The 13,622-nt window shown below is 47.5% G+C and overlaps 1 protein-coding gene across 1 annotated transcript in view; it reads right to left on the reverse strand.

Moving 5' to 3' along the window:
- The window catches only part of TNFAIP8L2 (TNF alpha induced protein 8 like 2), a 67,489-nt gene that overhangs the window by 46,402 nt on the left and 7,465 nt on the right, over positions 1-13,622 (reverse strand). Inside the window, exon 2 of the mRNA XM_073609575.1 lies at positions 555-634. The gene's annotated coding sequence lies outside the window, so the exon portion shown is untranslated. The remainder of the gene's footprint in view (positions 1-554; positions 635-13,622) is intronic.

Raw genomic sequence — 13,622 nt, forward strand, 5'->3', positions numbered from 1 at the left:
GCTTAGAGGACACTTGTACTGAGGTGTAGGCCACCATCGTTGATGTCTCCTAAAAAATGCCAAGTGCCTGGCTACTGTGCCAATTCTACAGGAACTGTACCTTTTCCTGTCCAGAGAGGAAATTATGGGACATCCCTCCAACAAAGACAATAGCACATTTTTAGAAGAGCGGGGAAGGTCTCGAACTTTGGAGGCAATGAGGTCTGTTCCTTCCTGTCCCAGTGACAAGCGACCACTCATTTCTTATACAGGTGTCACACGGACAGGAAGTGAAAGAGATTCCCTCCAATGAGGTCACAGGTGGAATTAAAATCCTGATAGAAATTGTAACTCTGACTCTCCAGACTATCCAAAAAAAAAAAAAGGAAAATATGTAACAGCGCGGTGCCCTCAGAAGCGCAGTACTTTCGGTGAGCCTTACCTGTTCGCCTCGGCGCCCGGCACACAGCAGCTGCAGAACGTTGGAGCTGATCCTGCACCGAGGAGTCACCCGCACTTCCTCCAGACACACAGCGCTGGCAAGGCGTAAATAAGTCATGAGAGGGTCAGCTTACCTGATATCAATACCCGCGTCTCATTTCTTGCTGGGAACGCCTGGCTGTCCTCGATTTGCGCACGTCATCATGAGACTCAGCTGTGGGAGATATTCAGATAGAGGACAATCCTTAGATCTTTTAGTACATTGTAGAGAAATGACTAATTCATCTGTATGTACAATGTCTGCATTGCCTAATTCCATTATTAGTTTAAAAACACGCAACCACTGCTGAACAAAAAGGCACTTCACGCCCTGAAAGTGGACCTGTCATCTGATATATTCCTTCGTGGTAGGTGCAGCATATTGTTGAGTAATGTGTCAATGTAACACTTCCAGTGTTTATTACCTCTCACGGAGATCCAGGACTCCCTCTGACAAAGCCTTCATCTGCTTTTCTCTCCAGGAGGACGGCACCATTGGCATCATCCAAGGGTCACCATCTACTTCCTGGACTGAGATGCCAGCTCAAATGTCTGACACAGATCAGCCCCATGCTGCAGCCTCTCACATTGTGACTTTCTATAAAGTTACAATGTACAGTTTGAGTGATCACTGGAGAGAGGAGACTGAGAAAATGCTGATTCCAGCCTACAGCAGACTGATCATCTCAGCCTAGGCAACGTCACTGGCTAGAGATCAAGGGAGGCATTTCAACTCATATTTCAGTTTTTGGTTGAGTGCTAAACCCTCTGATTGTCTTAACTATCTCTCAAGGACACTATTGGTGAGATCCCTGTGCGGAGTTCCTGGGTCTGTACGCCTGCTGTGCCCATTATGAGGGGTTCCCACCATCCCTGTGCTGAGTTCCCGGGTCTGTACACCTGCTGAGCCCATCATGAGAGGTTACCACCATCCCTGTGCTGAGTTCCCCAGTCTGTAACCCTGCTGTGTCCATTATGAGTGGTTCCCACCATCCCTGTGCTGAGTTCCTAGGTCTGTACACCTGCTGTGCCCATTATGAGGGGTTCCCACCATCCCTGTGCTGAGTTCCCGGGTCTGTACACCTGCTGAGCCCATTATGAGAGGTTCCCACCATCCCTGTGCTGAATTCCTGGGTCTGCACACCTGCTGTGCCCATTATGAGGGGTTCCCACCATCCCTGGGCTGAGTTCCCGGGTCTGTACACCTGCTGAGCCCATTATGAGAGGTTCCCACCATCCCTGTGCTGAATTCCTGGGTCTGTACACCTGCTGAGCCCATTATGAGGGGTTCCCACCATCCCTGTGCTGAGTTCCTGGGTCTGTACACCTGCTGAGCCCATCATGAGAGGTTACCACCATCCCTGTACTGAGTTTCCGGGTCTGTACACCTGCTGAGCCCATCATGAGAGGTTACCACCATCCCTGTACTGAGTTTCCGGGTCTGTACACCTGCTGTACCCATTATGAGGGGTTCCCACCATCCCTGTGCTGAGTTCCCCAGTCTGTAACCCTGCTGTGTCCATTATGAGAGGTTCCCACCATCCCTGTGCTGAGTTCCCGGGTCTGTACACCTGCTGTACCCATTATGAGGGGTTCCCACCATCCCTGCTGGATTGTATGTATTCTATATTATGGAGACTGTAGAAGTAGATGCTGGGACACTGGATCAGCCTAATGAGTTTCATCCAGAACTCAAATATAACTGTCTTTTTTTTTTTTATCAAACCACGTTCATGCACTCAACCGTCATCTAATGTCTAGTTGGGAAGAGCATGCTGGGACTTGTAGTCCTGCTTGGTAAACCAAGCGCACTAGGTAAACACACAATGCAGGGACTGTTTGCAGGCTGCAGCCTGGGACTGACCTGACAAGGGGAGGTCAGATAACATTATCTACAGGCTGCCATACAGACCTATCCTACACACTGCCTGAGTACACAGGAGTGACTCCCACACACTGCCAGGAAGGAAGGAGACAAAGACACCAAGTACACACCAAATAGAACTCCATAAAGTGGACCTGTCATTAAAATAGACATCATATAAGTCAATAGGCCCCACCTACAACTGTCTATGAATGGTGGTGAGACTCTACAATGTTCTCGTCAGAAGAACAAAGAGCACATTGGGCGCCCCCTCTGGGTGTGTGTGTGTGTGGGGATTGGAGTGTAAGCTCCTTTGGTGCAGAGACTGATGTGACTGGCTCAGTGTTCTCTGTACAGCACTGCGGTATATGTCAGAGCTATATAAAGGTATAAAAATAATAATAGTGTGTGACTGGGGGGGGGGCATTAGAGTGTAAGCTTCTCTGACAACTGGAATAATGTTCTCTGTACAGCACTGCGGTATGCGTCAGAGCTATATAAATGTATAATAATAGTGTGTGACTGGGGGGTGGGGGGGTATTAGATCGTAAGCTTCTCTGGTACAGAAACTGATGTGACTGTCTCAGTGTTCTCTGTACAGCACTGCAGTATATGTCTGAGCTATATACAGTAAATGTATAACAATAATAGTGTGTGACTGTGGGAGGACATTAGAGTGTAAGCTCCTCTGGTGCAGAGACTGATGTGACTGGCTCAGTGTTCTCTGTACAGCGCTGCGGTATATGTCAGAGCTATATAAATGTATAATAATAATAGTGTGTGACTGTGGTGGGGACATTAGAGTGTAAGCTCTTCTGGTACAGAAACCGATGTGACTTCCTCAGTGTTCTCTGTAGAGCACTGCGGTATATGTCTGAGATATATACTATAAATGTATAATAATAATCATGTATGACTGTGGGGGGACATTAGAGTGTAAGCTTCTCTGACAAATTAATTAGTGCTCTCGGTACAGCACTGCGATATATGCCAGATCTATATAAATGTATAATAATAACAGTGTGTGACTGTGGGGGGGCATTAGAGTGTAAGCTCCTCTGACAAATCGATTAGTGTTCTCTGTATGACACAGTGGTATATGTCAGAGCTATATACAGTAAAATGTATAACAATAGTAGTGTGTGACTGGGGGGGGGGCATTACAGTGTTAGCTCCTCTTACAAATCGATTAGTGTTCTCTGTATGACACTGCGGTATATGTCTGAGCTATATACAGTAAATGTATAACAATAATAGTGTGTGACTGTGGGGGGGGGGGGGGCATTAGAGTGTAAGCTCCTCTGACAAATTGATTAGTGTTCTCTGTACGACACAGTGGTATATGTCTGAGCTATATACAGTAAATGTATAACAATAATAGTGTGTGACTGTGGGGGGACATTAGAGTGTAAGCTCCTCTGGTGCAGAGACTGATGTGACTGGCTCAGTGTTCTCTGTACAGCGCTGCGGTATATGTCAGAGCTATATAAATGTATAATAATAATAGTGTGTGACTGTGGTGGGGACATTAGAGTGTAAGCTCTTCTGGTACAGAAACCGATGTGACTTCCTCAGTGTTCTCTGTAGAGCACTGCGGTATATGTCTGAGATATATACTATAAATGTATAATAATAATCATGTATGACTGTGGGGGGACATTAGAGTGTAAGCTTCTCTGACAAATTAATTAGTGTTCTCGGTACAGCACTGCGATATATGCCAGATCTATATAAATGTATAATAATAACAGTGTGTGACTGGGGGGGGGGGGCATTAGAGTGTAAGCTCCTCTGACAAATCGATTAGTGTTCTCTGTACGACACTGCGGTATATGTCTGAGCTATATACAGTAAATGTATAACAATAATAGTGTGTGACTGTGGGGGGGGGGGGCATTAGAGTGTAAGCTCCTCTGACAAATAGATTAGTGTTCTCTGTACGGCACTGCGGTATATGTCAGAGCTATATACAGTAAATGTATAACAATAATAGTGTGTGACATTAGACTGTAAGCTCCTCTGGTGCAATGATCATGTAATGTGAGAATATCCCTGCGTTGTTGGTAGATCTAAAGGAAATTGTGCAATCAGACTGTAAGGTGTGTGGCCAGTTATAAATAATGACATGTTGCAGTACACATACAATACTGATACATTGTTACAATGACAATAGGCTGCTACAACATTGTTACATATTCTTCAATGGAATCTGATTGCAGACATAATTGTTCCTGTCTGTAGAGTAATGTAGGTTGCAACCCTCACCTGAATACATTAACCGTTTCTCTGCTGTCTGCACACACCCTTTACTTCCTGGAAGGGAATCCGGCAGTCTGTGGCTTTAACCCCTCCCTTCCTTACACCCAAACTGACAGCCTTAACCCTTTGCTCCCCTCCCTACTGAGATGACTGGGCCGCTGGCAAGCTGAGCGGTTAACCCTTTCTGACCCGAGACGGTGCATGATATCCTACACTCTGGAATGGACAGAACTCTCTCCTTCCTATTGGATCCCAAGTGCTGGTCATTAACCACTTCAGCCCCGGAAGGATTTACCCCCTTCCTGACCAGAGCACTTTTTGCGATTCGGCACTGCGTCACTTTAACTGACAATTGCGCAGCCGTGCAACGTTGTACCCAAACAAAATTGACGTCCTTTTTTCCCCACAAATAGAGCTTTCTTTTGGTGGTATTTGATCGCTTCTGCGGTTTTTATTTTTTTCGCTATAAACAAAAAAAGAGCGACAATTTTGAAAAAAAAAACGCATTATTTTTTAGTTTTTGCTATAATAAATATCCCCCAAAAAATATATAAAAAAACAATTTTTTCCCTCAGTTTAGGCCGATATGTATTCTTCTACATATTTTTGGTAAAAAAAAATTGCATTAAGCGTATATTTATTGGTTTGCGCAAAAGTTATAACATCTACAAAATAGGGGATAGTTTTATGGCATTTTTATTATTAATTTTTTTTTTTTTTAGTAATGGCAGAGATCTGCGATTTTTATCGGGACTGCGACATTATGGCGGACACGTCGGACATTTTTTACACTATTTTGGGACCATTGGCATTTATACAGCGATCAAGGCTATAAAAATGCATTGATTACTGTGTAAATGACACTGGCAGTGAAGGGGTTAACCACTAGGGGGTGATGAAGGGGTTAAGTGTGTCCTAGGGAGTGATTCTAACTGTGGGGGGGAGGGGCCACAACACACATGACAGAGATCACTGCTCCTGATGAGAGAGCTGTGATCTCTGTCCTGTCACTAGGCAGAATGGGGAAATGCTTTGTTTACATAGGCATCTCCCCGTTCTTCCTCTTCGTGACACGATCGCAGGCACCCGGCGGACATCACGTCCGCGCGGTCACAGTCACAGAGAATGCGGCGCGCGCGCCCGCCGCAATGCTTCTTAAAGGGGACGTACGTATATGCCCTTTTGCCCACCAGTGCCATCCTGCCAACGTATATCGGCGTGCACTGGTCGGGAAGCGGTTAATAATTCTCCCGCCGATCATGTCCATCTATTGGCTTGGATGCCATCCCCGACTTCATTCACAAGGGTAACATTGAGAAGGGCGATACGTCCGTGACCATACACATGCTTCATTTTTACCGCATGTACGCACGCTTCCCCGCTGACAGCTGAATGTAAAAACAAGAATTGCCAGCAATAAAAAAAAATCAGTAGAAAAACGGCGTGAGGTCCCCCCAAAATCCATACCAGACCCTTATCCGAGCGTGCAGGTCAGGAAAGGGAAGACGAGCAAGCGCCCCCCCCCCCCCATCCTGAACCAAACCAGGCCACATGCCCTCCACATAGGGGGGTGCTTTGGGGTGGGAGAGGCCCAAAGCACCTTGTCCCCATGTTGATGTTGAGCCTGGATCTGGGGGCCCCCTTATTAAAGGGGGCTTCCAGATTCTGATAAGCCCCCTGCTGCAGACCCCCAAAACCACCGGCCAGGGTTGCAGGGAAGAGGCCCTTGTCCACGTGTTGATGGGGACAAGGGCCTCTTCCCCGCAACCCTGGCCGGTGGTTTTGGGGGTCTGCAGCAGGGGGCTTATCGGAATCTGGAAGCCCCCTTTAATAGGGGGGCCCCCATAGCCCGGCTCCCCCCCCCCCCCCCATGTGAATGAGTATGGGGCGCATAGTACCCCTACTCATTCACCAAGAAAGTGTAAAAAGTGACAAAAACAAATTCATGATGCACTCGGCCCAAAACTGAAACCTAAAATTAATATTATTATTATTATACGTGATTTATATAGCGACAACAGTTTACGCAGCGCTTTACAATGTATAGGGGGGGAGAAAACACAATTACAGTACAGTTCAATACAAAAAGGTACAGGAGGGCCCTGCTCATAGAGCTTACATTCTAAAGGGAGGGGGTGGTGGTACAAAAGGTAATAGATGCGGGGAATGATTTGATGGGGGTGGACAGTTTAAAAAAAAAAAAAAAATTAAATTTAATTAATGTGGCTGGCGTTTTTTTTGGCATTGAAGTCAATGGAACGTAATTTAGCATTAAAGTCAATAGGAAGCGATTTTGCATTCAAGCCAATGGGACACAGTTTAGCATTCAAGTCAATGGGAAGCAATTTTGCATTCAAGTCAAAGGGACGTGATTTTGCATTAAAGTCAATAGGAAGTGATTTTGCATTCAAGTCAATGGGAAGCAATTTTGCATTCAAGTCAAAGGGACGTGATTTTGCATTAAAGTCAATAGGAAGTGATTTTGCATTCAAGCCAATGGGACGCAATTTAGCCTTAAAGTCAATGGGAAGCAATTTTGCATTCAAGTCAAAGGGACGTGATTTCACGTTGAAGTCAATGGGACGCAATTTAGCATTAAAGTCAATGGGAAGCGGTTTTTTTTTTTTTTTTTGCATTGAAGCCAATGGGACGTGATTTTGTGTTGAAGGCAATGGGACGTAATTTTACATTGAAGTCAATAGGGGGCATTTTTGCATTAAATTCAATGGGACGCAATCTTGTATTGAAGTCAACAGGACACAGCATGCCATTATCGGCACGTTTTTTTTTTTTTTTTTTCTACAGGCAAAATGCAGATAATCCTATTTTACCCGATAATTTTCAGCGGCCGAAATATTGGTGCATCCCTACTAGGGTAACTAACAACACATATTGTATCAATGGAGGAACAAACTTGCCACCATAAGGCTCTATTCACACCAATGCGTTTTTCATGCTTTTTTCGCTTTTTGTAGAAATGCAGGACATTTTTTTTTTTAACATGGGTTCCTATGGAACACGTTCACATAAATGCATTTTCGTGCCTCTGCGTTTTAGGAAAGGGTCAGGGACTTTTTTTAAATGCTTTTTTGGTTTAATAGACTTCAATAGAGAAGCTGCAGAAAAGCATGTAGTGCGTTTTTACTGCGTTTTTACCATGATATTGCTGCAATTTGCGTTTTTAAATCTGTCTTAAAAAAAAAAAAATGCATAGAAACTGCAAAACGCAAGTCATGGCAAAATCGCAGTAAAAAAACATGGAAAGCACAGCAAAAAAAAAAGGAATAACTCAAAAGCATTATGCATTGATGTGAATGGGGCCTAAAGCTTCATTCACACCATGGCGTTCTGTTTTTGCGGGCAAAATCGACGCTATTCTTGCCCGCGATTCCGTATTGCCGCAAATCTCAGGACGCCCTTGCGATCCCTGTTATTTTCAATGGCACCCAAATCGCAACTCGGTTTTTACGATTTTAGCGATTTTACCGCGGTTCATCGGGCGACAATCGCGGCAAAATCACGCAAACAGAATCGCCTGTCGCCCAAAAGAGATTTGAGTGCCATTGAAAATAACGGGATCGCAAGGGCTTTCCTGCGATTTGCAGCGATTCAGTATTGCAGCCGATTCTGCCCGCAACACGGAACGCCATGGTGTGAAGGGAGCCTTAGTCCCCGTTCACATTGAACATGGCTTTCATCTGAAGCCGCACGATTTCAAAGCAGCATGTCCATGCGACTTCAGGGGCGACTTGAAAGACATCTGTGTGGCTTCATGCACAGGTGTCTATTGAAGTCGCACCCGAAATCGGCAAAAGTAGCGCAGGAACTACTTTTGCAAAGGCGGCGTCGCACCGATTGGAAGGGTGCCATTGCCGGCAAAAAAAAAGGCATGGGACTTGTCATGCGATTTGTCCTGTCAAATCACATGACCAGTCGCTTCAACGTGAACGAGGGCTTTGACAGGAAGTGTAGTAGGACTACAGAACACCTCCCCTCTTTCCTAATTTTTATAACATAGGGCAGTGATGGCGAACCTTGGCACCCCAGATGTTTTGGAACTACATTTCCCATGATGCTCCACTACACTGCAGAGTGCCAGAGCATCATGGGAAATGTAGTTCCAAAACATCTGGGGTGCCAAGGTTCGACATCACTGCTCTATGTTATAAAAATGAGGAAAGGGGGGAGGTGTTCTGTAGTCCTACTACACTACCTGCCAAAGCCCTCGTCAGACCTGAGAACAAAGTCAACTGTTAACAGACAGAGAGCACAGAGAACTCTCAGCTCACAGGATTTCTGGCAGGATCAACAAATATGTATTGCACTTATCAAACAGATATAACAAACCACTTTCAGTTGTAAATTTACCGGACTAAATAGGAGAAGTTCAGTGTTCAGGTTCACATGTCAAAAGTGAAATATCACTATCATTTTGGGTGGACTGTCCCTTTAAACAAGGCCCACAAGCACATAGAAGTGCACCATTTTAGCCAATTATGGTGTAGTCGGTGGACTTTTCCTGGATTGTGATTGGCTGGAGTTCATTGTCAGGGTTTACATACACTTTAAGGACAGCGGAAGCATGAGAGGTTCTCTTTATTGCAGAAATCGCATTGAGATGGCCTGTGCTCCGGGGCCTCGGGCGTGGTCTATGCTGCAGTTTGGGGAGTGACAGGTTCTCTTTAATCAGAGCCATGGGTTATGTCATGAAATAAACGCGGGCGCTGCGGGCGAGGTCGCGCGGATAAGGTGGAGCGCTGAGCGAGGAGCTTGTTGTGGTTTCACACTTTTCTCTTTGTTTCCTGCAGAAGCGGTATGGCCAGATACGTAGGGTGTCACCTGTGTCACTTATATAGAGTGTCATGTTCTTCAGCGGCAAGGAGGAGGAGAGGTGTGCTCAGCTCTGGACTCCCTAACTCAGCAATGTCCTGACAGGTCCTCTTTAAATCTCACCTATCATCAGATTTAGTGTATATGGTAAGTGCTGCATGCTCAGTAATGATGCCCGAATAAAGATGGTGCCGTCTTTCTGGAGAGAAAAGCAGACCGTGCCGGGGGGGGAGTACCCAGACAATGTAACTTTTCTCTCACAGAGATCTCCCCTGACAACGTCTTCATCTGTCTTTCCTCCAGAAGGAGGGCCCAACTTTGTTCAGGAATAATCCAGGCTCGCCATCTACTTTCTGGACTGAGATGCCGGCTTGGAGATGATACAGTCAGGTAAATCCTGGTGTCTGTGCCGTTCTTAGCTGCGATCACAAGTGTTTGACACAGATCAGCCCCCTACTCTCATCGCTACAAAGTTTCAGTGTGTAGTCTGAGTGATCTCTGAGGGTGAGACTGTGAAATTTGTGGGTGTGGCCAAATTACATTACCAGTGGGAGGATCTTAAAGGGGCAATACATACCAGGGGTGCGTTATGTGCGGAGTTCAGGGATGCACTATGTACAGAGTGCAGAGTACAGGGGTGTGCTAAATACAGAATACAGAGTTCAGGGGTGCGCTATGCACAGAGTGCAGAGTTCAGGGGTGCGCTATGCACAGAGTGCAGAGTTCAGGGGCGCGCTATGTACATAGTGCAGAGTACAGGGGTGCGCTAAATACAGAATACAGTGTTCAGGGGTGCGCTATGCACAGGGTGCAGAGTTCAGGGGTGCGCTATGCACAGAGTGCAGAGTTCAGGGGTGCGCATTGTACAGAATGCAGAGTTCAGGGGTGCGATATGCACAGAGTGCAGAGTTCAGGGGTGCACTATGCACAGAGTGCAGAGTTCAGGGGTGCGTTATGTACAGAATGCAGAGTTCAGGGGTGCGCTATTTACAGAGTGCAGAGTTCAGGGGTGCGCTATGTACAGAATACAGAGTTCGGGGGTGCGCTATGCACAGAGTGCAGAATTCAGGGGTGCGCTATGCACAGAGTGCAGAGTTCAGGTGTGTGCTATATACAGAGTTGAGGGTGTGTGCTATGTGCAGAGTTGAGGGGTGCGCTATGTACAGTGTGCAGAGTTGAGGGGTGTGCTATGTACAGAGTGCAGAGTTCAGGGGTGTGCTATGCACAGAGTGCAGAGTTCAGGGGTGCGCTATGCACAGAGTGCAGAGTTGAGGGGTGCGCTATGTGCAGAGTTGAGGGGTGCGCTATGTACAGAGTTGAGGGGTGCGCTATGTACAGAGTTGAGGGGTGCGCTATGTACAGAGTTGAGGGGTGCACTATGTACAGAGTGCAGAGTTGAGGGGTGCGCTGTGTACAGAGTGCAGAGTTGAGGGGTGCGCTGTGTACAGAGTGCAGAGTTGAGGGGTGCGCTATGTACAGAGTGCAGAGTTGAGGGGTGCGCTATGTACAGAGTTGAGGGGTGCGCTATGTACAGAGTTGAGGGGAGCGCTATGTACAGAGTTGAGGGGTGCACTATGTACAGAGTTGAGGGGTGCGCTATATACAGAGTGCAGAGTTGAGAGATGCACTATGTACAGTGTGCAGAGTTTAGGGGTGCGCTATGTACAGAGTTGAGGGGTGCGCTATGTACAGAGTGCAGAGATCAGGGGTGCACTATGTACAGAGATCAGGGGTGCGCTATGTACAGAGTGCAGAGTTGAGGGGTGCGCTATGTACAGAGTTGAGGGGTGCGCTATGTACAGAGTGCAGAGTTGAGGGGTGAGCTATGTACAGAGTGCAGCGTTGAGGGGTGCACTATGTACACAGTTGAGGGGTGCACTATGTACAGAATGCAGAGTTCAGGGGTGCGCTATGTACAGAGTTCAGGGGTGCGCTATGTACAGAGTTCAGGGGTGCGCTATGCACAGAGTGAAGAGTTCAGGGGTGCGCTATGTACTGAGTTGAGGGGTGCGCTATGTACAGAGTGCAGAGTTCAGGGGTGCGCTATGTACAGAGTTGAGGAGTGCGCTATGTACAGAGTTGAGGGGTGCGCTACGTACAGAGTTGAGGGATGCGCTATGTACAGAGTGCAGAGTTCAGGGGTGCGCTATGTACAGAGTTGAGGGATGCGCTATGTACAGAGTGTAAAGTTCAGGGGTGCGCTATGTACAGAGTGCAGAGTTGAGGGGTGAGCTATGTACAGAGTGCAGCGTTGAGGGGTGCGCTATGTACAGAATTGAGGTGTGCGCTATGTCCAGAGTTCAGGGGTGCGCTATTTACAGAGTTTTAGGGGTGCTCTATGTACAGAGTTTTAGGGGTGCTCTATGTACAGAGTTGAGGGGTGCTCTATGTACAGAGTTCAGGGGTGAGCTATGTACAGAGTTGAGGGGTGCGCTATGTACTGAGTGAAGAGTTCAGGGGTGCGCTAGGTACAGAGTTCATGGGTGGGCTATGTACAGAGTGCAGAGTTCAGGGGTGCGCTATGTACAGAGTTGAGGGGTGCGCTATGTACAGAGTGCAGAGTTGAGGGGTGCGCTATGTACAGAGTGCAGAGTTCAGGGGTGCACTATGTACAGAGTTCAGGGGTGCGCTATGTACAGAGTGCAGAGTTCAGGGGTGCGCTATGTACAGAATTGAGGTGTGCGCTATGTACAGAGTTTTAGGGGTGCTCTATGTACAGAGTTGAGGGGTGCTCTATGTACAGAGTTCAGGGGTGCGGTATGTACAGAGTTGAGGGGTGCGCTATGTACTGAGTGAAGAGTTCAGGGGTGCGCTAGGTACAGAGTTCATGGGTGGGCTATGTACAGAGTGCAGAGTTCAGGGGTGCGCTATGTAGAGTTGAGGGGTGCGCTATGTACAGAGTGCAGAGTTGAGGGGTGCGCTATGTACAGAGTGCAGAGTTCAGGGGTGCACTATGTACAGAGTTCAGGGGTGCGCTATGTACAGAGTGCAGAGTTCAGGGGTGCGCTATGTACAGAGTGCAGAGTTCAGGGGTACGCTATGTACAGAGTGCAGAGTTCAGGGGTGCGCTATGTACAGAGTGCAGAGTTCAGGGGTGCACTATGTACAGAGTTCAGGGTTGCACTATGTACAGAGTGCAGAGTTCAGGGGTGCGCTATGTACAGAGTGCAGAGTTCAGGGGTGCACTATGTACAGAGTTCAGGGGTGCGCTATGTACAGAGTGCAGAGTTCAGGGGTGCGCTATGTACAGAGTGCAGAGTTCAGGGGTGCGCTATGTACAGAGTGCAGAGTTCAGGGGTGAGTTATGTACAGAGTGCAGAATTCAGGGGTGCACTATGTACAGAGTTCAGGGGTGTGCTATGCACAGAGTGCAGAGTTCAGGGGTGCGCTATGTACAGAGTGTAGTGTTCAGGGGTGCGCTATGTACAGAGTGCAGAGTTCAGGGGTGCGCTATGTACAGAGTGCAGAGTTCAGGGGTGAGCTATGTACAGAGTGCAGAGTTCAGGGGTGCCCTATGTACAGACTGCAGAGTTCAGGGGTGCCCTATGTACAGAGTGCAGAGTTCAGGGGTGCTCTATGTACAGAGTTGAGGGGTGCTCTATGTACAGAGTTCAGGGGTGCGCTATGTACAGAGTTGAGGGGTGCGCTATGTACTGAGTAAAGAGTTCAGGGGTGCGCTAGGTACAGAGTTCATGGGTGGGCTATGTACAGAGTGCAGAGTTGAGGGGTGCGCTATGTACAGAGTGCAGAGTTCAGGGGTGCACTATGTACAGAGTTCAGGGGTGCGCTATGTACAGAGTGCAGAGTTCAGGGGTGCGCTATGTACAGAGTGCAGAGTTCAGGGGTACGCTATGTACAGAGTGCAGAGTTCAGGGGTGCGCTATGTACAGAGTGCAGAGTTCAGGGGTGCACTATGTACAGAGTTCAGGGGTGCACTATGTACAGAATGCAGAGTTCAGGGGTGCGCTATGTACAGAGTGCAGAGTTCAGGGGTGCACTATGTACAGAGTTCAGGGGTGCGCTATGTACAGAGTGCAGAGTTCAGGGGTGCGCTTTGTACAGAGTTCAGGGGTGCACTATGTACAGAGTGCAGAGTTCAGGGGTGCGCTATGTACAGAGTGCAGAGTTCAGGGGTGAGCTATGTACAGAGTGCAGAATTCAGGGGTGCACTATGTACAGAGTTCAGGGGTGTGCTATGCACAGAGTGCAG

The sequence above is a fragment of the Aquarana catesbeiana genome, linkage group LG13, assembly GCF_042186555.1.
Source record: "Aquarana catesbeiana isolate 2022-GZ linkage group LG13, ASM4218655v1, whole genome shotgun sequence".
Classification (NCBI taxonomy): Eukaryota; Metazoa; Chordata; class Amphibia; order Anura; family Ranidae; genus Aquarana; species Aquarana catesbeiana.